At 44.5% G+C, this 23,191-nt stretch overlaps 1 long non-coding RNA gene across 1 annotated transcript; it reads right to left on the bottom strand.

The window, feature by feature from the left end:
• Positions 1 to 285: 285 nt before the first annotated feature.
• On the bottom strand, positions 286 to 22,857 carry LOC141080909 (uncharacterized). Its single transcript, XR_012229215.1, has 3 exons — positions 22,795 to 22,857; positions 16,748 to 16,866; positions 286 to 1,720 (listed from the first exon to the last, which is right to left on the bottom strand). It is a non-coding gene; the product is annotated as an uncharacterized lncRNA (long non-coding RNA).
• Between the last annotated feature and the right edge of the window lie 334 nt (positions 22,858 to 23,191).

Here is a 23,191-nt window from a genome sequence, read left to right as displayed (position 1 = left end):
TATGGGGTTGATGGGATGGGCGCTGGTTGGCGTGGATTGCTATTCAGCATTTTAGTGCAGTAAGATTCCCATATAGTTGTCAAGTTATTGCAAATTTCGATTCTACTTGAGGTTTTTTTTTGCAAATTTCCCAGATTCCATTTCACCTTCTTAGGAGACACCAGCCCACAATGACTATATTTTAAAACCAGCACAGATAAAGCAGACAGCTGCAGGATTCTATGGCTCAAAAAAATTAAAAGAGAACACTGAAATACTGTATTATAGATATCACTGAATGAAATATTCCAGTTGAAAATCTTCACTCATTACATAGTGAAATACATTAAGAACAACAAAACATAAAAATGGCCTGGCACTGCTCCACCTGTTCCTCCTTACACAAAGTTGTTAAGACCAAGCAACACAAGAACAGGACATTAGCTCAGTGAAAATTTGTACTGTGGTCTGAAGAGTCAAAATTGAGATTTTTGGTACCAACCACCATGACTTGCTGAGACGCTGAAAAGGTGACCTAATGGTTAATACATGTGTGGTGCTCACTGAGAAGAATGTATGGGAGGATGTGATGTTGTGAGGTGAGCTTTTCTGTTGACACTGTTAGTGATTTATTCTAAACTCAACACAAGTACCAAGCATGACTACAACAGTTTTCTGCAATGACATATCATCCCATCTAGTTTGCACTTTGCAACAGGACAAAGACCTAAATCACACCTCCAGGTTATGTAACCAAAAAGGAGAGGGATAGAGGGCTCTGTCACATGACCTGGCCTCCACAATTCCGCAATTTTAACCCAATTGAAATGGTTTTGGATAACTTGTACCACACAGTGAAGGCAGAGCAGCCGTCAAGTTCACAGCACTACTGGGAATTTCTTCAGAACTATTGGAAAGTCATTGCAGGTAACTACTTAATGAAACTGCTTGAAAAAAATATACAAATACCACCAATGTGTAAAGCTGTCACCAAAGTAAAAGGGGACATTTTGAGGAACTTAAGGTTTGTTTCACATGTGTTCCTTTATTCCTTATTTCCATATGTGTTCGTTTGTGGTTCTGCTACATTTTCACACATCCGTGTGAAAATGTCCGAGTGCTGCCTGATTTTACTTCAGACAGTACATTGACCCATTGAGCTAAATCTAGTCATATACCCATTAAATGACAAATCTTAGAAGGCGTTCTGTGAAACTCAGAGCATGTCCTCTTCTGTTCTGATTTTTGATGATCATAATTATGCCTAAGCAATTAGTCTATGTGGTTTCCAATAAACTATCTGGTAGTAAATCAACAAATTACATGGATTTCTGAATTGACAGTGCACACATTTCAAAAATAACTGTGCAAACTTTTTACTGGTACTGTATAAGGTGAGCGAATCAATTCAATGCAAATTAAGGTGAGGCAAATCAAATTCATCTTAAAGTTTGCTAAGCATTCATATTTTCCAGAAAATGAATTTTATGCATTTTTGGGGGGAAAAATCAACAAAATGTTGACCGGAAAGGGTTTGAAAAAAATCTTATTCTTACCGCTCCAAGTCCTCTAGTGCCACCACTGGGTCTCCGATCAGCTCTTCTACCTTCTACTGTACAGTGGATATGGAAAGTATTCAGACCCCTTTAAATTTTTCACTCTTTGCTTCATTGCAGCCATTTGGTAAATTCAAAAAAGTTCATTTTTTTCTTATTATGGTACACTCTGCACTTCATCTTGACTGAAAAAAACAGAAATGTAGAAATTTTTGCGAAATTAATAAAAAAAAAAAAATATATCATATGGTCATAAGTAGAATTGAGCGAAACGGGTCGGACAAATTCAGAATTAGCCGACTTTTGCTAAAGTCGGGTTTCGCCGATCGAAACCCAATCATAGCGTGAGGTCGGCCATGAGGTCGCCGACTTGAGCGCCAAAATCGCGTTACCCACAATGCTTTCAGTGCCTTTTCTCATCCAATCATCAAAGACGCACACTGTGGGCAACGCGATTACATAGGCAGTGGCCCCCACTATGTTAGAGAAGGGCATTCAAGTGATTGGCTGGCTTTGTGTGGCGTCACAGTGCCTATAAAAGGCCGTGACTGCCGACCGCCATCTTACTTCTGCCGATCTTAGCATAGGGAGAGGTTGCTGCTGCTCGTTCTCAATAGGGAGAGTGTTTAGGCAGGCCAAAAAACAAAAAAATTGCTTCTGCTGATAGCGAATGTCACTGTACAACACAACAGTATAGTGTGCAGTGACAGGGGAGGATATATTTGTGTGCAACAGCTCTGTTGGTTATTAGGCTGCCTTATAAGGCTCCCTGATAGCTGCATTGCTGTTTGCACACTGCTGTGCAGAGTGCTTTTTTAAAAGCAAAAATATTTTTATTCCTTTTTTCTGCACAGTTACCAATCCTTCATTTTTTCACACTTTTTTGTGCAGCAGCTCTGTTGGTTATTAGGCTGCCTTTTAAGGCTCCCTGATAGCTGCATTGCTGTTTGCACACTGCTGTGCAGACTGCTTTTTTAAAAGCAAAAATCCTTTTATTCCTTTTTTTCCGCACAGTAGATACTGAGCGTAAGTTTTTTCACACACCGTATAGAGGTGTACGCTCCTCACACACTACCGTGTACCGGCTGGTATCACGGACAAATACATGCTATATGTGTGTGACTCCGTAAAAAAATACACGGAGATTAACATTTTTCCATACATACACCGTATAGAGGTGTCCGATTCTCAAACAGTATCGGATATCTGGTGTTCTTATTACGGTCACATCTACACAGTCAGCGTGTGTATGTGAGACTCCATAAATACATATACGGACATTTCCATTTCTCTATACACCGTATTGAGCTGTCCGATTTTCAAACAGTATCTGATATCTGGTGTTCTTATTACGGTCACATCTACACAGAGTCAGCGTGTGTGTGTGTGACACTCCATAAATACATATACGGACATTTCCATTTCTCTATACACCGTATTGAGCTGTCCGATTATCAAACAGTATCTGATATCTGGTGTTCTTATTACGGTCACATCTACACAGAGTCAGCGTGCGTGTCACATTCCGTAAATACATATACAGAGATTGACAGTTTCACCAACAACGTATACAGCTGTACACCTCTGATACAGTACCATATATCTGTTTGTTGGATTACGGTGAAATACATACTGGGTGAGCGTCTGTGACTCATAAAATATATACAGAGATTTCACTTCTTACATACACCTTACACAGCTGTACGCTACTCATACAGTACCATTTCTCTGCTGGTATTTTTGGTACATTTTCCCAAACATGAGGAAGTCTGGTGGAAGAGGCCGCGGACGAGGATGGGGGGGCGCAGCTGGCACTGATGGTGGTGGTGGTGCATCGGCTGGTTCTGGCAAAAGCACAATAGCAGCTAAGGCAGGAGGTGTTGAGCCTGCATCATCGTCTGGCACAAGAAGGCCTTTAAGGTTCCCTTTTCTGGGAGTAGGTAAACCACTTTTAAAGCCGGAGCATCAGGAGCAGGTTTTGGCTTACATTGCCGAAACAGACTCCAGCTCTATTGCCTCCTCTTCTGAAGTTACAAAAACTGCAAGCACAGAGTCGTCAGTGCAGGCCTCTGGTCAGGAACAACACCTTTCCTAGTGTCCTTCACCCACACCAAAAGTGAAGGATGCTGCAGCACACACTTCAGATTACTCCATGGAGCTCTTTTCACATACCATTCCTGGGTTGTCAAGTCAAATCCTGAATTCCCCAGTCCAAGATGAATCTGACATGGAGTGCACTGATGCACAGCCACTGCTAGATGAATCTGCTGTTACATTCACCCACAGCACTACATTGCCCTCGCACTTTACTGAGCCCGAATCAGACCCTGATGAAACTCAGGTGCCCCTTCCCGCATACTATACCACCTTACACGGTGACACAAAGGAAGGTACAGAGGAAGGTGCAGATGACATTGAAGACAAGGTCATGGATGACCCAGTTGTTGACCCGGATTGGCATCCATTGGGGGAAGAGGGTGCTGGTGACAATAGGTCAGAACAGGAGAAGGATCCACAGCAGGCATCGTCATCGCAGCAGCAGTTATCCGGCAGGCCCATAGCTGTCAAAAAACTTGGCAAGAAAACTAAAAGAGTTGCAGGACAGCTTGGCCAGACAGTCAAATTACCACAGCGTGCAAGCCCTGAAAATTTCTACCATAGTAGGAAGAGTGAAGTGTGGCACTTTGTTGAACAAAATCCTACAGATGACGCAAAGGTTATTTGTAAGAAGTGCCGAAGGACCTTTAGCAGAGGGAAAGAAATCTAAGAAATTTGAATACCAGTTGCATGCTTAGACATTTAACCAACATTCACTTGCAAGCGTGGACGGACTACAAAACCCCAGGTAGCACATGTGCACCTGCTCCGACTGAAGTTAGCTGGCAACGCTCCATCGCTTCCCCCACTGTAAGGCCACCGCTAATCACACCACCATCAAGAAATGTTGAGGTGTTGTCGCTAGGCCAAAGCAGTCAGGCAATCACAATTGTTACGCCCACAGGGCGTGCAGGTGTATAGAGGACCACTGATGGTGCAGTGGTAGCTGTATACCCGATGCACAAGAGACAGGAGAATGAGCTTCCAAAAACCAAGGATGTTTATTAAATGAAGCAAACAAATGGAAAAGGTGCCTGAGGGAAGAACCCTCTGGACCACGACACAGAACCACGTAGTGGAGCACCGGGCAAGGTGTACCTCTATACAGGGGCTCCCCTGTCACAACACCAGGTGACCTTAATGACGCGATACCCGGACCAGAGGGACGACCCTTACAGGCCAAATAGAGGAGGTGGCAGGAATCCTGGAAGGTCTGTGTGAACTTCTAGCTGGCAATGGTAACTGGCTGATTCCAAGATGAGAGCCTTGGTCAGTCTGGGGTAGAAACCGAAGTGTCCAGAAGGATCCAGGAGAGGGTACTGCTGATTCTGAGGAGACAGAGAGATTAAGATATAGAAACAGCCTTCAGTATGCAGGGCTAAGCTAAGTGTGGCCTGAGTGGAAGGCAGAGATCCCACAGATTGAACACGTTGTTCAGGCACCTCCGTCAAAGGGAGGATGCCTTTTATGCACAGAGCATCATAGCCCTAATAGAGAACAGGTGCCCTGCTGTTTTAAGTATGTGCAGGAAGCGGGGCACGTCTCCTAAGAGCATTACCAGGAGACGTGCCAAGAGCATGCAAGTTCTTAGCAGAGAAAGGGGCCACTGATTGTCTGGAGCCATGGACAGGGTGAGTAGTACCAGTGGAGCTGTGAGATAGGTGCCGGTCTCCCTGAGCAGCAGAGACCGGGCCTGCAGCTGAGGGCATGACAACAATATTTTCGCAAGGAAACACTGAATCTAGGCCATCAACACCCTCACCATCACCAACATCTTCTCAGTCCGTCATGTCCAATGCTAGTTCCCCCATAGGCAGCTCTCAAGTCCAGCTCACCCTACCAAACACTCTGAGTAGGACAAGAAAGTACTCATCCTCTCATCCACGTACACTGGCTTTGAACGCCTACATTGCCAAACTGATCTCATTAGAGATGATGCCCTTCCGTTTGGTAGGAAGCGAAGCTTTCCGAGAGCTCCTGGCCTACGCTATCCCATGCTATGACCTACCCAGTCGGCACTTCTTTTCTCAAAAAGCCATCCCTGCCCTCCACCGGCATGTGAAAGACTGCACTGCATTGTCCATGCACTAAAACAGTCAGTGAGTGGAAAGGTACACCTCACAACAGATGCATGGACCAGTAGGCATGGCCAGGGCTGTTATGAGTCCATCACTGCGCACTGGGTTAATGTGGTGGATGCAGGCTCCACAGGGGACAGTGGCGGTGGAACAGTGCTGCCTAGCCCATGGTATAGAAAACAGTTGGGTGTAGGCGTTCGAGCCTCCTCCTCCTCCAGAAGCGAAAGCTCGTTGACAGAGCATTCGCATGAGCACTCCGTCCACATCTGTCAGTGTTGCACATGAGGTGTCCCACTATCGAACAGCTAGTGGTAAGCGTCAGCAGGCTGTTTTAAAAATGATGTCTTTGGGCGACAGTAGACACACCGCGGAGGTACTGGCCGACTACTTGCATCGACAAACTGAGTCATGGCTGGGCAGTCTACATCTTGAGCCAGGCAAAGTAGTCAGTGTTAATGAGCGGAATTTTGTGGCAGCCATAGCCCTTTCAAAACTCACACACATACCTTGCCTGGCTCACACCTTGAACCTGGTGGTGCAGTGCTTCCTAAATAATTATCCAGAGTTAACAGCCCTGCTCCAAAAGGTGCGAAGACTGTGCTCGCACATCCATCGCTCAAACGTCCACTCCAGTGGTATGCAGAAGCTGCATCACTCAACCTCCCCAAGCACCGCCTAATCATAGACGTTGCTACAAGATGAAACTCCACCATGCACATGGTTGAGAGGCTGTGCGAACAGAGGCAGGCTGTAATGCATTTGTGGGAGGATACACGGGCAGGCAGTTTGAGGGCAGACATGGAATTGTCGGGTGTGCAGTGGTCAAAGCTGAAAGACCTCTGTAAAGTCCTTCAGTGTTTTGAGGAATGCACACGGCTGGTAAGTGCAGACGACACCATCATAAGCATGAGCATACCACTTATGCGTCTGGTCATGCAAACTTTGACACACATTAAGGATCAGGCGTCTGCAGCTGAGGAGCAACAGGAGGAGGAGGAGGGAAGCCTTGATGACAGTCAGCCATTGTCTGATCAGGGAACTGGCGTGGACGAGGTGGAGGAAGAAGAGGAAGATGAGGATGAGGATGAGGGGGATGATTATTTTGGGGAGGAGGATGCTTCTCAGGGGGCAAGAGAACATGTGGGCGTGCCAAGGTCAGGTACAGGGTTTGTGCGTGACTGGAGGGATGTGGATTTGCCAGAAAGTGCTCCTCCACCCACCACTGGCAGTGCAGCATTGACACCTGGAACCTTGGCCCACATGTGTGACTATGCCTTGCGGATCCTACAAAGGGACCCCCGCATGGCCAAAATGATGAGGGTAATACTGCATCGATCGAAAGTGACAGGAGACAGCAGTTGTCAACTATGGTTACAAACTACTCCTCCTCCCATATCGAGGTTCTCCCTCACAGGTCTTTCCCCTTTGATTATTGGGCCTCAAAACTGGACACATGGCCTGAATTGGCACAATATGCCTTACAGGAGCTCGCTTGCCCTGCTGGTAGTGTGTTATCTGAAAGAACCTTCAGTGCTGCTGGATCAATCCTGACAGAAAAAAGGACCTGTCTGTCGACCCAAAATGTTGATGATCTAACCTTCATTAAAATTAACCATGCATGGGTTTCAAAAGATTTTGTTCCACCCTCCCCTGATAACACATAGGTTGCCAGAAAAAAGGCTCACTTTTGTCCTCCTCTTCCTCTGACTTCTCCAATTCCTCCATTTGCAGCAGCTGAAAGTCCAGCCTACACATCAACATCTGCCATTTTTTAAACCACCCTAAATGGGCTGCCCCCCCACCCCAGGCAGGGGTCAACACGTGCCGCACCCGGGCAAGTGCTGTTGCCCTGAACAGGTGTGGCAACGGCACTGGCACAGGGCCTCTCATAGTACAATAAAGTGTCTCTGGCTGTGGGGGGGCCCACTCGCCGTCAGACACACTGGCGTACTATGAGGGGCCCTGTGCCAGTACCAGCGCCCACGAGTGGGTCCACCCTGCTTGCTCAGGGACACAGCACTTGCAATACTCATGTGGCACCCCGGAAGGTTCAGTCGCCACAGAGGTACTGCACCTCCACCTTAGGTGTGGTACCCCACCATTCAGCTAAGGTGGAGACACCTGACCACGCTCCAACACCTGCATCCCACACAACATAGTAGTGTAGCAAATCACCATTTGGTGGCTCCCTGCTTGGAAAACGAAGCATGCTGGGAGGTGGGTGGAGTTTAGTTGGCACCAAAAGAGCGGGAAGAGTTTAGGATTTGGTCAGTCTGTGAGAGAAGATCCCCTGAGTGGGATGGATGAAGGAAGTGCTGCAGCCGACCTCTGTGACCTGGGTCCACTAGCACAGGAAAGGAACATTGATGGAAAGCCTGACTCTCTCCATAAGAAAGAAGGATTAGGATTAGTACGGAACATAAGGAGTGGAGGACTAAGGATTAGGGTTAGAGCAGAACCCTTCCCAAGTTCACAGCGCAAGGCCGTGGTCCGGTCCGACTAATGGTCCTGCGACAGACATCTGAGGAATAGAAGTTGTCACCACTTTATTCCCACACAAGACTTGGAGGCACAACAGCAACATGAGTGAGCCGGGACTAGGTAGCAAGGCGTCCCTGAAGCAAACTACAGCTGTCTGCCATACAAGTAGAGTTCATAGGAACATCTGACAGGAGGAACTCCAGTGTAACTCAGTACTGTGAGTACTTCACTATAGGCGCAAGAAGGGAGACGTTCAGAAAAGGCACATATGTTGGCGGATTGTTGGAAGGGAGCACTTCATCTTGCCTGGAGGTTGGCTGAGCCCTTGACCCGGAGGACACGGCACGGATGCGGGCACCTGTATGCATACCAGACTGTGAGTAAAGCTTTGGAACTACATGCCCTGGTGTCCTCCGCTTATTCCTGCGCCAACCCATTCAGCACTACTACATCTTTGTGCCTAACACTGCACCATACACGTCTCCCCTCACCGTCACTTCACCTACTCTGCCCTAGGACTACAGTCCTACCTGTGGAGGGCCACACCATCATTGCTGCACTACACCATTTGTCCCAGAGGATCTGCTTGCAGAGTCGGCTTAACATCTTCATTGCTGAACACCACAGGTGGCTTCGCGAATCATTCACTCATAAACTTTATTCCACCACTTCATCCCTTTTACATTTGCGCCCAGGGCCACGGACCGGGTCACTGCTGCCGTGACATTCCCCTCTGAGAGACCGGCCCGGTACCGAGTACCCCACAGCCCTGGGAGGGCGACCCACTTACCTCTCCCTGCTCCACCGTTGTGTAGTCTGGCCAGTTAAATCCATCACAGGGACGGCCACTACAAATTTGGCGTACTGATCGATGATGGTTAAGATGTAGCTATGTCCTGTCCTGCTGGCCTCTACCTTCAGATTACCAATGGCTACCATTTGTAATGGACGTCAACCTCCGATCGGATGAAGTGGTGCTTTATGATCACCTTTCACATTTTTCATAGTCACAGACATGTGACCCTGCCACCATTTTTCAATGTCTCCTCTCATGCCAATCCAATAGAATCTCCTACGGCCTGTGGCTTGTGTGTTTTGCACTCCAAAGTGACCAGACACATCATGATAGGCAGTGAGGACCATGTCTACAGCTCTCCCTGTGATCACAATTTGATGGAGATCAGTTACGGTGATGGGATCGATGCTACTGCGATACAGCAACCCTTTCTTCACTAATTTGTGTTTTAGCTGTATCCACAGTTAAAGTTATTGAGGGTCAGCATTGCCTCTGTGAATTCTCCCGGGAGGTTTTCCCGTGATTAATAATTCCAAAACATCTAAAATCACTCGACTTTATGTCTGTACTTTTATCCATCTACCTTCCTCTAGCGGACAGTCTGGACTGGCTGACTGACACTGAAATATAAACGAAGATTTCAAAGTACTCCAACACTGTATAGTGGTGTACGTTTCGAATACATTTCCCTTTTTTCTCTTTTTATATTTGGGTGTACTCCATACTGAGCCAGTGAGAGTGTGTTTCTGACTCTGGAAATAAATACTGAGACTTACAATGCCCCATACACTGTATACAGCTGTACGCTTCTGATCCATTACCCTTTTACTGCTTTTTATATTGTGTAATCCATACTGACCCTGAGAGCGTCTGTGTCTGCCTCCTGAAATAAATAGGGAGATTTACAATGTTTAAACAATACTATATGTACCTTGTATCTGGTGATACAGTAACCTTTGTATACTTTTTGTATTCTTGGCTAATGCATACTGGGACTGAGAGCATCTGTGTCTGCCTCATGAAATGTCTACGGAGATTTAGAATGTTTAAACTATACTATATATACCTTGTATCTGGTCATACTGTACCCTTTTTCAACTTGTTACGTTATTGTCAAATCCATACTGAGCGTGTGAGCATATGTGTCTGCCTCCTGAAATACAGAGACATTTTTCTAATTTTGGTTCTAGACATTACCACAATGAATTTTTAAACAAAACAATTCAAATGCAGTTGAAGATCAGACTTTCAGCTATCATTTGAGGGTATCCACATTAAAATTGGATGAAGGGTTTAGGAGTTTCAGCTCCTTAACATGTGCCACCCTGTTTTAAAGGGACCAAAAGTAATTGGACTATTGACTCCAAGGCTATTTCATGGACAGGTGTGGGCAATCCCTTCGTTATGTCATTCTCAATTAAGCAGATAAAAGGCCTGGAGTTGATTTGAGGTGTGCTTGTATTTGGAAGGTTTTGCTGTGAAGGAAACATTCGGTCAAAGGAGCTCTCCATGCAGGTGAAACAAGCCATCCTTAAGCTGCAAAAACAGAAAAAACCCATCCGAGAAATTGCTACAACATTAGGAGTGGCAAATTCTACAGTTTGTTACATCCTGAGAAAGAAAGCACTGGTGAACGCATCAATGCAAAAAGACCTGGGCACCCACGGAAGACAACAGTGGTGGATGATTGCAGAATAATCTCCATGGTGAAGAGAAACCCCTTCACAACAGCCAACCAAGTGAACAACACTCTCCAGAAGGTAGGCGTATCAATATTCAAATCTACCATAAAGAGAAGACTGCATGAAAGTAAATACAGAGGGTTCACTGCATTGTGCAAGCCACTCATAAGCATCAAGAATAAAAAGGCTAGACTGGACTTTGCTACAAAAAAAATTTAAAAAGCCAGCACAGTTTTGGAAGAACATTCTTTGGACAGATGAAACCAAGATCAACCTCTACCAGAATGATGGAAAGGGAAAAGTATGGCGAAGGCGTGGTATAGCTCATGATCCAAAGCATACCACATCATCTGTAAAACACGGCGGAGGCAGTGTGATGGCTTGGGCACGCATGGCTGCCTGTGGCACTGGGTCACTAGTGTTTATTGATGATGTGACACAGGACAGAAACAGCCAAATGCAGCCAAACTGATTGGTCGTCGTTTCATACTACAGATGGACAATGACCCAAAACATAAAGCCAAAGCAACCCAGGAGTTTATTAAAGCAAAGAAGTGGAATATTCTTAAATGACCAAGTCAGTCTCCTGATCTCAACCCAATTGAGCATGCATTTCACTTGTTAAAGACTAAACTTCAGACAGAAAGGCCCACAAACAAACAGCAACTGAAAACCACCGCAGTGAAGGCCTGGCAAAGCATCAAAAAGGAGGAAACACAGCGTATGGTGATATCCATGAGTTCAAGAATTCAGGCAGTCATTGCCAACAAAGGGTTTTCAACCAAGTACTAGAAATGAACATTTTATTTACAATTATTTAATCTATCCTATTACTTTTGGTCCCTTTTAAAAACATGGTGGCACATGTTAAGGAGCTGAAACTCCTAAACCCTTCATCCAATTTTAATGTGGATACCCTCAAACGAAAGCTGAAAGTCTGAATTTCAACTGCATCTGAATTGCTTTGTTTAAAATTCATTGTGGTAATGTCTAGAACAAAAATTAGAAAAATCTTGTCTCTGTCCAAATATATATGGACCTAACTGTAGATCACCAAATTACCACGACACTGTATACAGCAGTACGCTTGGGATCCATTCCCTTTTACTGCTTTTTATATTGTTGTGTAAACCTTACTGGGCCTCAGAGCGTCTGTGTCTGCCTCCTGAAATAAATACGGAGATTTTGAATGTTGAAACTATACTATATATACCTTGTATATGGTGATACTGTACCCTTTTTCTACTTTTTAGATTGTTATCGAATCCATATTGGCCATGACAGCGTCTGTGTCTGCCTCCTCAAATATATACATAGATTTATAATGTTGAAACTAGACAATATATCCCTGTTATCTGGTGTTAAAATGAAACGCCATGCATGCCCGGGGGTTACTCAGTACCGGGCCTTTCAGGCTCTTTTAAGGGGGAATTATGTCATGGTGGTGATTGGGACCTGGTCCGTGGCCCTGAGTGTCCAATAAAGAAGATGACAGTTCAGATGAGGGGGAAGATGGTATGAAAGTTAATTTGGAAAAAGGGGATCGTAACGCCACCCGTGGTACTCGGCTAGGGTAGCCGACGCTGCAATGCAGATCCTCTGGGCCGGTGTTAAAGCAGCCAAGATGATGAAGCTCTCCACTGGCAGAGCTGTATTCCAGGGCAGTTGAGATGGTGTTTGTGAGCCGTTGACAGTGATGGTGAGTGTAGCGTGTGTAGCAGGCGAGTTGCAAAAGACACCAAGGACACACTTGGGTGCATTTTCTGAGTTTCTCCTCTAAAGTTTTGTGCACCAGATGACCCGATTGGTACTGTATCATCCGAGGGAGTGGTCCAGCAAACTCCAAGGTAGATCAGGAACACCTGTTCAAGACTCCCCCTTGTGTATCCTTTCTAGGCCGTGTCTCTATGCTGATCTCTCCCTTCCTTCCTGCTGTGTGCCTTCGCAAACAGTGTCCCAAGCCAGCAGCCAAGGATCACACCGGGGCGAAGTGGGTCAGGCTCCGGGGTCCTTTATTCCAACTGCTGCCTTTTTGAGTATTGAATGTGGCTGCGACTGAGGCACTTAAAGTTACCTCAGCCTCCATCTTTCTAGCTGAGCTCTGTATTTCTTCACTACCTTCAGGAGCCACCTTCCCCAGCAAGGCCTGGTCCTTCCTTCTTCAGAAACGGGCGTCACAGGTGGCTTATTGCACTTCCCGTGCCCCAAGGACCACTTCCTTCCAGTCTAGGAGCTTGGACAAGATTTTTCTCTCTTCTCTGACCCTGAGCCCTCTCACAGCAATCCTGCTCTTACTCTGTCCTGTCACCGACTGACAACTCTCTAGAAAGATCCATTTACTTCAGACTAGCTCCACCCATCAAGTGTCAGCTTGCTCTCTCTGATTGGATGCCCACAATCACTCCACTACCTAAGCTCCTCCCACTGTACCTACCTTCCACACTAACCCCCAGCACCCTTTCCTAGTCAGTCTGGGATGAGGCCATCCTCCCGCCGGGTACACCCAGAAAGCACTGACTAACTAGTGTGTGTGCTGCGTGCAGGGTTAGGAGTCCTGAGTGGTGATCCCTCCTTACCTGAGGGTGGGATACCACACCTTTGGATGAGGTACAGTACCTCTGTGGCGAACGTACCCTCAGGGGCGCCATAGTACCCTTTCTCAACTTTCTATATTGTTGTCGGATCCATACTGGGCCTGAGAGCATCTGTGTTTGCCTCCTGAAATGTATACGGAGATTCAATATGTTTAAACTATACTATATATACCTTGTATCTAGTGATACTGTACCCTTTTGAAAATTGCTATATTATTGTCTAATCCATACCCAGCCTGTGACCATCTGTGTCTGACTCATGAAATATATACAAGGATTTACAATTATCCCTAGACTGTATAGAGCTGTCCGCTTCTGAAACAGTACCATATATCTGCTGGTATTTTGAGTCCATTTTCACAAAAAATATTACGTATGGTGGAAGAGGCCGCGGACGTGGGTGTGGGGCGGCCAGCTGGTACTGATGGTGGTGCATCTGCTGGTAGTGCCAAAAGCACAATAGCAGCTGAGGCTGGAGTTGTTGAGCCTGCATCATCAGCTGGCACAAGAGAGCCTTTAAGGTTCCCTTTTCTGGGAGTAAGTAAACTGCTTTTAAAGCTGGAGCATCAGGAACTGGTTTGCCTTACATTGCCAAAAAAGCGTCCAGCTCTATCGCCTCCTCTTCCGAAGTTTAAAAAAATGCAAGCACTGAGTTGTCAGTGCAGGCTTCTGGTCAGGAGCCACCCCTTTCCTTGTCTCCTTTACCCCCAATAAAAGTGAAGGATGCGGCAGTCAACACTTCAGATTACTCCATGGAGCTCTTTTCACAGGCCATGTGTGATGTCCGCCTGCAAGTCTGGGCTGCAGTAAGATAGCACCCCAAGCAACCCCGATACCCTTTACCCCTATACAGGGATCTGGATTTACAGCAGAGCCCAGGAGGTACTGTCTGAATATGAGCAGCGGGCCAGAGCAGGACGGTTGCCGGGGAGGGGTTAAAAAATGGGACCAAAAGCGTAGTCAGGAATCCGAGTCTTAACCAGGTGGGCAGCAAAGGTACAAAAATGGCAGACAATAGCAGAGTCAAATTCTGGCCAAGGTCAGAGTCATAAACCAGGAGGACGGCAGAGGTACCAGGCAAAGGTCAGAATCAAAGCTAGCAAATAACAACTAGCACACTGGGGAAACCAAGACTATATCTGGCGGCCTGCAAGACAGGCCCCAAGGTTTTTGAAGGATCAGGATATCCCTCACAGGTTCACAGTCTGATGATGTCATTTGGACCGCCCCCAGGACCAGGCCAGATGGTGATGCCTCAACCCTTTCATGACTGACAGAGGAGCGGAGTCTGCGCCCACCAGATGCCTGCGCAGGAGCCCCTTCTCTGTCACCACCACCCACGGGGAAACCACGGTGCCTCCTAGTGGCCGAGGCAGGAACAGCCGTCCCCGAGTCTAACGGTGACGTGACCGCCCGGCGCCTCCCAGTGGTTGAGACCGGAACAGCAGTCCCTGATTCTAAGGGCAACGTAACAGTCCGGCGCCTCCCAGTAGCCGACGCAGGAACAGTAGTCCCTGTATCTGACGGGGACGTGACAGTCCGGTGCCTCCCAGTGGCCGAAGCAGGAACCACAGTCCCTATGTCTGACGGCGACGTGACACCATGCCTGTGTTATGAAGTGAAATTCTGAATTCCCCAGTCCAACATGAATCGGAGATGGAGTGCACTGATGCACAGCCACTGCTAAATGATTCTGCTGGTACATTGACCCACAGCACTACATTCCCCTCGCACTCTACAGAGTCAGAATGTGACACTGATGAAACTCAGGTGCCCTTTCCCGCATACTATACCACCTTACATGGTGACACAGAGGCAGGTGCAGATGAAAGTGCCGGTTCCCTGAGCAGGTGGGGGGGTCCTACTCATGGGCGATGGCAGTGGCACAGGGCCCCTCATAGTACGCAAAAGTGTCTCTGCCAGTGGGAGGGCCCACTCGCCATCAGACATACCGTCGTACAATGAGGGGCCCTGTGCCAGTGGCATCGCCCATGAATGGGCCCCCCATGCTTGCTCAGGGCCACAGCACTTGCAATCCTTACCTCTCCCTGCTCCACCGCTGTGACGTCTTCCGCCTTTCCTGATAGTGACATTCAGGTTACAGAGCGCGATGACATCACGTCTGTATGCCCTCTACCGAAACAGTACAAGTGCAGAGAGCTTTAAAATGGCAATGCTGAGGAGTCCCGAGTAGAGCAGTGCCCGGCAAGGAGAGGTATTTAATTTTTTTAAATGTTGGGAGCATTTTTTAGGGAGCAATATACACTGGAGAATGATATATGGGGCCCATCATACACTGGAGCATCATCCATTTGGCCCATCATATACTGGAGCATTCCAAATGGGGGACATTAGACACTGGAGCAGCATTTACGGGGCCCATTATACACTGGAGCATTAGAAATGGGGCCCATTATATATGGACTCTATGGAGCATTATTTGGGCCCATAAGACAGTGGAGCATCATCCATGGGGACCAACATATACTGTAGCATTATATGGAGCTCATCATATACTGTATAGAACTTTATATGGGACCAATTATTCTGCATGGAGAAATATATGGGGCTCATTATTCTGTTTGGCGCCCTAGGTGGTGGCCATAATGCTCTATGGAGTAATATACTGTCCGTTTTTTGAGCTATTGTAGAATTTAAAATAGATAGCAGTAATGTCATGTAAGCAGTGAAGTATTTTTCATTGTACTATACCTATATTTCTGTGCCGTATCAGAGCATTATGAATTGTGGTATGTGTTGAAAGGGGGCACTGACACTCTTTGGCCCAGGGCACACGAAAACCTGCCGCCAGCCCTACCCCCCCACAACTTGAGCCAAATAATCCCCAGTTTTCAATGCGTAGGTATTATTATAAAGTAAATTAAGGTTGCCAAGCTTAAGTAATAAGAATTGATGTTGTTGGCATTGAAATGGGCACTGTAGGTGTGTTTCCTGTCCTCCACTCCCTGCCGACTTTGCTTCCCCATTGACTTGCATTGGGTTTCGTGTTTCAGTCGGACCCTGACTTTTCCCTATAGTCTGCCGATTTCGGGCGACCCGACTTTTAAGAAAGTTGGGTTTCATGAAACCCGACTCGACCCGAAAAAAGGAAAAGTCGCTCATCTCTAGTCATAAGTATTCAGACCCTTTGCTCAGTATTGAGTAGATGCACGCTTTTGAGCTAGTACAGCCATGAGTCTTGAGAATGATGCAACAAGTTTTTCACACCTGGATTTGGGGATCCTCTGCCATTCTTCCTTGCAGATCCTCTCCAGTTCCGTCAGGTTGGATGGTGAACTTTGGTGGACAGCCATTTTTAGGTCTCTCCAGAAATACTCAATTGGGTTGAGGTCAGGACTCTGGCTGGGCCAGTCAAGAATGTCAAGCACAATCTGCTCCTAAAATCTGAATCTGCACCCAAGCAACGAGGATATCAAAGTCTCTAAAATCCAGCCAAGAGACCCAAATGTGAAAGAATGCATACCATCCATTTTGATCATCAGTCCTAAGTTCCTTTGTTCTCATTATTCCATTCAACTCGAGTCAACTCAGAAATAATTGGGACAGCTGAAGATTTCTTATGACGTGGAATAACAGCTCAAACTGCAGACAAAAAGAAATGTAACATTGATTTTTTTTTTTAGATATATTTTTGATAGAAGCAGGATAATGGAAAAAAAATCTTTGGATTATTTATAATAGCAACCAAACTTACTTGTAGATAGGTGTGAAGTATATTAGCACAGAAAAACTCTATCAGCTTACAAGTCCACAAAATATACAACAAGGTGCGTCTATCAAATATACACTATAGAACAATGACCTTCGGCACTCGAAAAGTAACAAAGAGATTAAGTTTCAATGATTTCCAATTTAATAGAAAGGCAACAAAATAGGATATACAGACATCAATCCATCCAACGTTTTGGCGTAAATGCCTTTATCAAGGGTGTCTGTATGAGGTATATGTAAAGCGTGCTCCAACGTTTTGGTACGAAGCAGCCCGTATGCTGTGGGTGAATGTCGGTGTGCTTCCAGTGTCTCTTTGTGATTTTTTGAGTGCCAAAGGTCATCGTTCTATTTTTTTTTTTTTTTCCTTTGGGCACCATTCTTCTATACATAGAGTGCACCACTTTTGACCAATTTTATTTATGCCTCTATCAAATAGACATCTCCAGCAAACATCATGGACTTCTGAGGGCAAAGAAATGCACCACCGCATGGCACCATCAGTAAACAATTTTATAATTATTTGAGCTCTACAAGCAATAATTATTGATGCCTTCTCTTTGTCCTCAAGACTAAAACAAAATGAACATGTACCCTTCAGTAAGTAAATAAGTAAAAGCTATATTGTATTTGAGCTGGACATAATGTTTGCTTAGCTTCCCATTTGCTGGGTATCCATTCGGGACCCGGTCCTTCTCTGTTCTTATTCACATTGAGGTCACTTTGACACATCAAAAGGTTTTAATACTAGAGATTAGGACCATCCTTATTGTGGCACACCTGACGCTGGTGGGATGGTGTTTGCACTTTTTTCTTATCAAAAATGAAGTTTAACAAGTACCCTACATTATTTATACGCACTATTGCTTTTACTTATTTACTTACAGCAGGATATATGCTCATTTTCTTTCTTTATTTGATGTCTGTTTATTGGCCAGTGTGAACATGCTCCTATATTGCATGTATACCATTACCAACTTAAAATACAATTAATTTTATTCGGTTAAGTTTCTGCATTTAGTGCAGGTAAGGGTGTGACCTGCCTTTCTTTGAGCTGGACAAAATATTTATATAGCTTCCCATTTGCTGGCTATCCATTCGGGACCTGGTCCTGCTTTTCCCTTATTCACACTGATGTCACTATGACACATTGTAAGGTTTTAATACTAGAGGTTAGGACTAGAGATGGGTGATCAAGAACTGTAAAGTTCGGGGTCTGTGCACGGACCCCGAACATGGACTTCTTCCGTCCCCATCAAAGCCATGTCAAGTATTGTCTTGGCTGTGATTGGCCAGTGAAAAAAATAAAATGTGGGGTCTCCTATTTTTTATAAAAGGCACAGTTAAAACAGACAGCTGCAGTCCTCAGCTGTCTTGTTTAACTTGGCTGGTTATCAAAAATAGAGGTGCCCCATGATGTTTTCTTAATAATTAAATAAATAATTTTAAAAAATGGCATTTTTTTTACAAGCCAAGCAAAAGCAGACAGCGGTGGGCTGGTATTCTTAGGCTGGGAAGGCCTATGGTATTTGGCCCTCCCCAGCCTAAAAATAGCAGCCCACATCTGCATCAGAAAACATTAAATGCTCCCATTCAGCAACTTTGCCCGGCTCTTCCCACTTGCCCTGGTGCATTGGCAGGCGGGGTAATTGTTTTGGGGTTGATGTCAGCCAAGGGGTTAGCAATGGAGACCCCCTCTATCAGACACCACCATTAAAAACCCTGTACTCAAAAGTAATAAAGACACACACAGAGAAAAGTCCTTTAGTTGGACAATAGAAGTCCAGAATTAAAGTGGTCACTGGGGAGCGCAGGGAAGTGACGACAAGATGTTTTTGAATTAGTGGTCCAATGCAACTCCATCCGTAGACGTCCAATGGAGGATGATAAGCTAGGACTGTGTGAGTAAACGGTCAGAGGAGCACCAGGAATAAGGGAAGAGAGCAGTAGTTTCTTTCAATGGGAAAACCATCTTCATCAGGTGGCTGCCACCTGATGAAGACGGTTTTCCCGTTGAAACGTGTTGTGGACTAAAGAAACTACTGCTCTCTTCTCTTATTCCTGGTGCTCCTCTGACCGTTTACTCACACTGTCCTAGCTTTAGTTGAACAAAACACTCCCTGACAAATCGCCTCTTTTACCCATTTATGAAAATAAAATGAAAAATAAAAAAATCAAAGTAATCTTACCTGTCCTCCATTGATCCATAATGATTAGGTCCCACTACGATGCCTAACTATGCTACATCTAGTGTAAGGAGTTCCTTTCAAATACACATCTGTTGTGCACTGAGGTGATGACTGATAGACATCTCTCCATTACTAACCCCTGGACTTGATGAAAAGCAGCTGACATCACACCTCCCACATGCCAACGCACCAGGGCAAACAGGAAAAGCCGAGGCTAAGCCCCTAAATTGATGCATCTAATTGATGCGCCATTTCTGAGGTGGCCAAGGTCTGGTGTTATTAGCCTGGGAGGGGACCAATATCCATGGCCCCTTTTCAGCCTATTAAAATCAGCCTGCAGTTGTCTGTTTAACCTTTGCTTGTTATTAAAAATAGGGGGGACTCCATATCATTATTTTTTGGGGGGTTACCCTCTTTTTAATAACCAGTAAAGGCTACACAGACAGCTGTGAGCTGATATTAATAGCTTGGGAAGCTCCATGTTTATTGCCTCCTTCCCAGAATAATAGCACCAGACCTCAGCTGTCTGCTTTCCCTCAGCTGTGTATTAAAAATAAGGGGGACCTCCCTCTATTTTTTTCAATTATTTATTTATTTATTAGCTAAATAAATGTACAGTAAGCTACACATGAACTGCATTAATTACATATCACACTGACATCTTTATTACTATGCACAGGCCCTGGCTGGTGAATAGTCTCATCAGTGTTGCCTGCTCTCACTGCTAACAGTGAGACTAGACATATGCTGATGAAAGTAGGAATCAACAGCCAATGCCTCATCGGCAGTAACCTTTTCACTGCCGGTCACAGCTATTGGCTCACATACTGTCCTCTCTATGACAGCGTGGGAACCGCAGCTCTGTGACTGGTGGTAATGTGAGAAAGTTATCTGCTAGTGATGAGCGAGTATACTCATTTGTCAGGTTTTTACGAGCATGATCGGGTGATCTACGAGTATTTTGGCTTGCTCGGAGATTTAGTGTTTGTCGCCGTAGCTGCATGATTTGCAGCTGCTAGACAGTCTGAATACATGTGTGGAATTCCTAACAAACAGGCAATCCCTACATGTATTCAGTCTGTCTAGCAGCTGCAAATCATGCAGCTGTGTCGACAAACACTAAATCTCTGAGCACGCCAAAATACTCGGGAGATCACTCGAGCATGCTCGGGAAAACCTGAGCAACAAGTATACTCACTCATCACAAGTTACTGCAGATCAGAGGCCTAACCAAACTTTTTCATAAAGTTCACCCGAACCACGGGTCCACCCATCCTTATTTGGGACCATTATGGTACACCTTGAGGCTAGTGGGTTGGCTTTTATGCTTTTTTTACTAAGTAAGTAATCTACATTATTCATATACACTATTTGCTTACTGGCTTACTGCAGGGTATGTCATCATTTTATTTCTGTCTTTGAGGATGAAATTAGTTATACTTTCAGACAGGAAGACAGAGCACACCTAACTTGCATCTTCACTCCACCATGGCCAGGACGCTCCTCCAAAAAAAATGTATGCAAAATTCTCGTGTTGAAAACTTTTTCTTATTGTTGAGTGTTTGGTAAAAAAAAAAATTCAATTGTGTACAATTAAAATAATTGTCCAAGAGTGCTTGAAATTTGGGAAATGCTTCAAAACAGAAATCTGTGAATGGAAATCTTATGGCTTTATTTAAATTCTCTCAAAAACTCATGAAATAACAAAATATTTAATGTACCTGTTTGCATTAACGGCTAAGATACTTCAAACAGGGCATGATAGAAAATAGTCTGGAAGGTGTCAGCTAGACAGATCCTGGATGGGAGATATGTGTCACTGAGGTGGTTAGACTCGGTGATATGAAATAGCAGGTTCCAGCACAGATAGTGCTGAGAGGTTTTTTAATGGGCTTCGATTTTGGTTCTGGGTTTTAGGAACAGCCAAAATAGCTAGGTGGGACTGGCCATTTCCATATTCTTCTATCTAGGTTTTGCAGCCCATTTAAAAGGCAGCTGAGATACCTCATTCACTGTTCTGTGTGTGGGAGGAGGTAAGAACCTTGTGGAGTTGACTAATCTCTGCCAGAGATTCAGAATGGACATTAATCTGTTCTGGTGAGGCTGAACTGCCATATATTCCCTTTTGTAGGAACTGTTTATTTTCTGTTATATCTTTGTGCCCAGAAGAGGCTGTTTTGTTTTTGTAACTACTAAAGTTATATGAAAACAATAAAACTTCCCTTTGTGAGACCAGAGACAATACCTGTGTGAATGCTAATGGATGCCAAAGGAGTATGAATTCCCTACAAATCACATATTGATTCTTTTGCTGTTTCAGTGCCACCTCTTGGATGGTCCCTGTTGGTCTTCCATTTGCAATGTAATGCGATTTGGCCTTTCATGCAGTCAAGCACTGATTCTAGCAGTCTCATGCCATACATTCAGGCATTACTACTGATGCCAGTGTTTGGCTGTAGCATTCATATACACTTGTATGGAACATCACAAAATCATTCCAAAATATATTAATGGAAATAACAGATTTGCTTATTGTTATTACATAAATATTAATAATGTATATATTGTAAAGGGCAATACTTTATTATGGTGGATGTTTTTGTTCCTACTGGACCTTTATCACTAGTACCGCAGGGGCAGTAGAAGTGTGGAGAAATGGACACAGTCATTGACTCCTGTGATGTTGGAATTGTCTTAACTGTAGCTTATTTGTCTTTCCTTTTTCATTTGCAATTTTAATTATTAATTGAACAGTTTTGATGTAATTATAAAGTAAATGCATAATTATTAAATATATTGATTATGTGAGATATATAGCTTCTGTTCTGCTGTCTAGTTAAAGGGTTTAAGTCTCTGTTTATAATACATAAATAATTGTGTATTTCTTAAATATTATTCAGTGTTAATACCATGCTTCACGTTCTCTCAGGCCAAAGTATATATTTTCAGTTATGTTTTCCACTAATACTTGAAAAGTTAAAATGTACTGGCCAACATAAATAGGGTATTACAAGCTGAGAAACGGTTCCTAAGGCACCGATTTATTGGAAGTAGTGTTTATATGAAACAATACATTCTAAGTACTCTCTATTAAATTTGGACAAATCATTTGCCTCAGGATTGTGGTGTTTTGCCATGGAAATGTAATTCTTCTGTTGATTTTGCACATGCCAAACCAAACACAGTAATCGAGATTTCCATTTAAAAAGTATGATTTATTAAAAAAAGGCTCTTAAATATCCCTATCTCCAAATCAGGAAAAGGAAAAATACAAGCTTAGCCAGTCCGTCTCACCAATGGGGTTTTAAACAATAGATCTTGACAAACAGTATAGTAAAGCATATTCCTTTAGTTACAAGTAAAGCTTATTTAATTTGAAACCAACCATTAAAGGCTGTTCTTTAACCTTGCATGATCGGCCCTTCAGGCAATAGTGCATTAAAGGTATGCAAAACGTGTTGCTATTCTTTGTTCACAGAGTACCTGTTCACCGCATGGGGCAAAGGTCAATTAGGAGACAGTTGTACCTTCAGAAAGGTGTCCTTGCTGCTTCTCCCGGTTTAACTGCACTACGAGATTCAAGTAAAGAGGAAAATAGAGCTTGCAAAATTACCTTTCTAATCCGGTTTCTGTAATGCACCTTGAAAACCCATGATAAACCTGCAGTATGTTTGCTGGCTCTTTATAAACACATATTATGTTTTGGAGACTGACGCCTAAGGGATAGAGGTGTGCAGTACTGTACGAGAAGCTCTGAAGTCAGCACCGGTACATGTTCAGACTTGATATTGTAAAACTGCTTTTGCTAAAGATCAAAGGAAAGTATTTCAAACATCTGAGAATCTGACAGATCCAAAAATACTTCAGTTTGATATAGCGATGTCCTAAATAGCAGTCCTGATTTGTTCCTCCACAAACTGACTATCCTAAAATAGCTGCATTAACTCACATGGCCGAGTTTTCTGATTTTAAGCAATTTGTGCAGCAAAAAGCAAACTACATACAATATG

Source organism: Dendrobates tinctorius, unplaced genomic scaffold, assembly GCF_039654945.1.
Source record: "Dendrobates tinctorius isolate UK_male_01 unplaced genomic scaffold, ASM3965494v1 ptg000004l, whole genome shotgun sequence".
Classification (NCBI taxonomy): domain Eukaryota; kingdom Metazoa; phylum Chordata; class Amphibia; order Anura; family Dendrobatidae; genus Dendrobates; species Dendrobates tinctorius.
The sequence above is the reverse complement of the archived record's forward strand: the minus strand, read 5'-3'. Positions and strand labels throughout refer to the sequence as shown.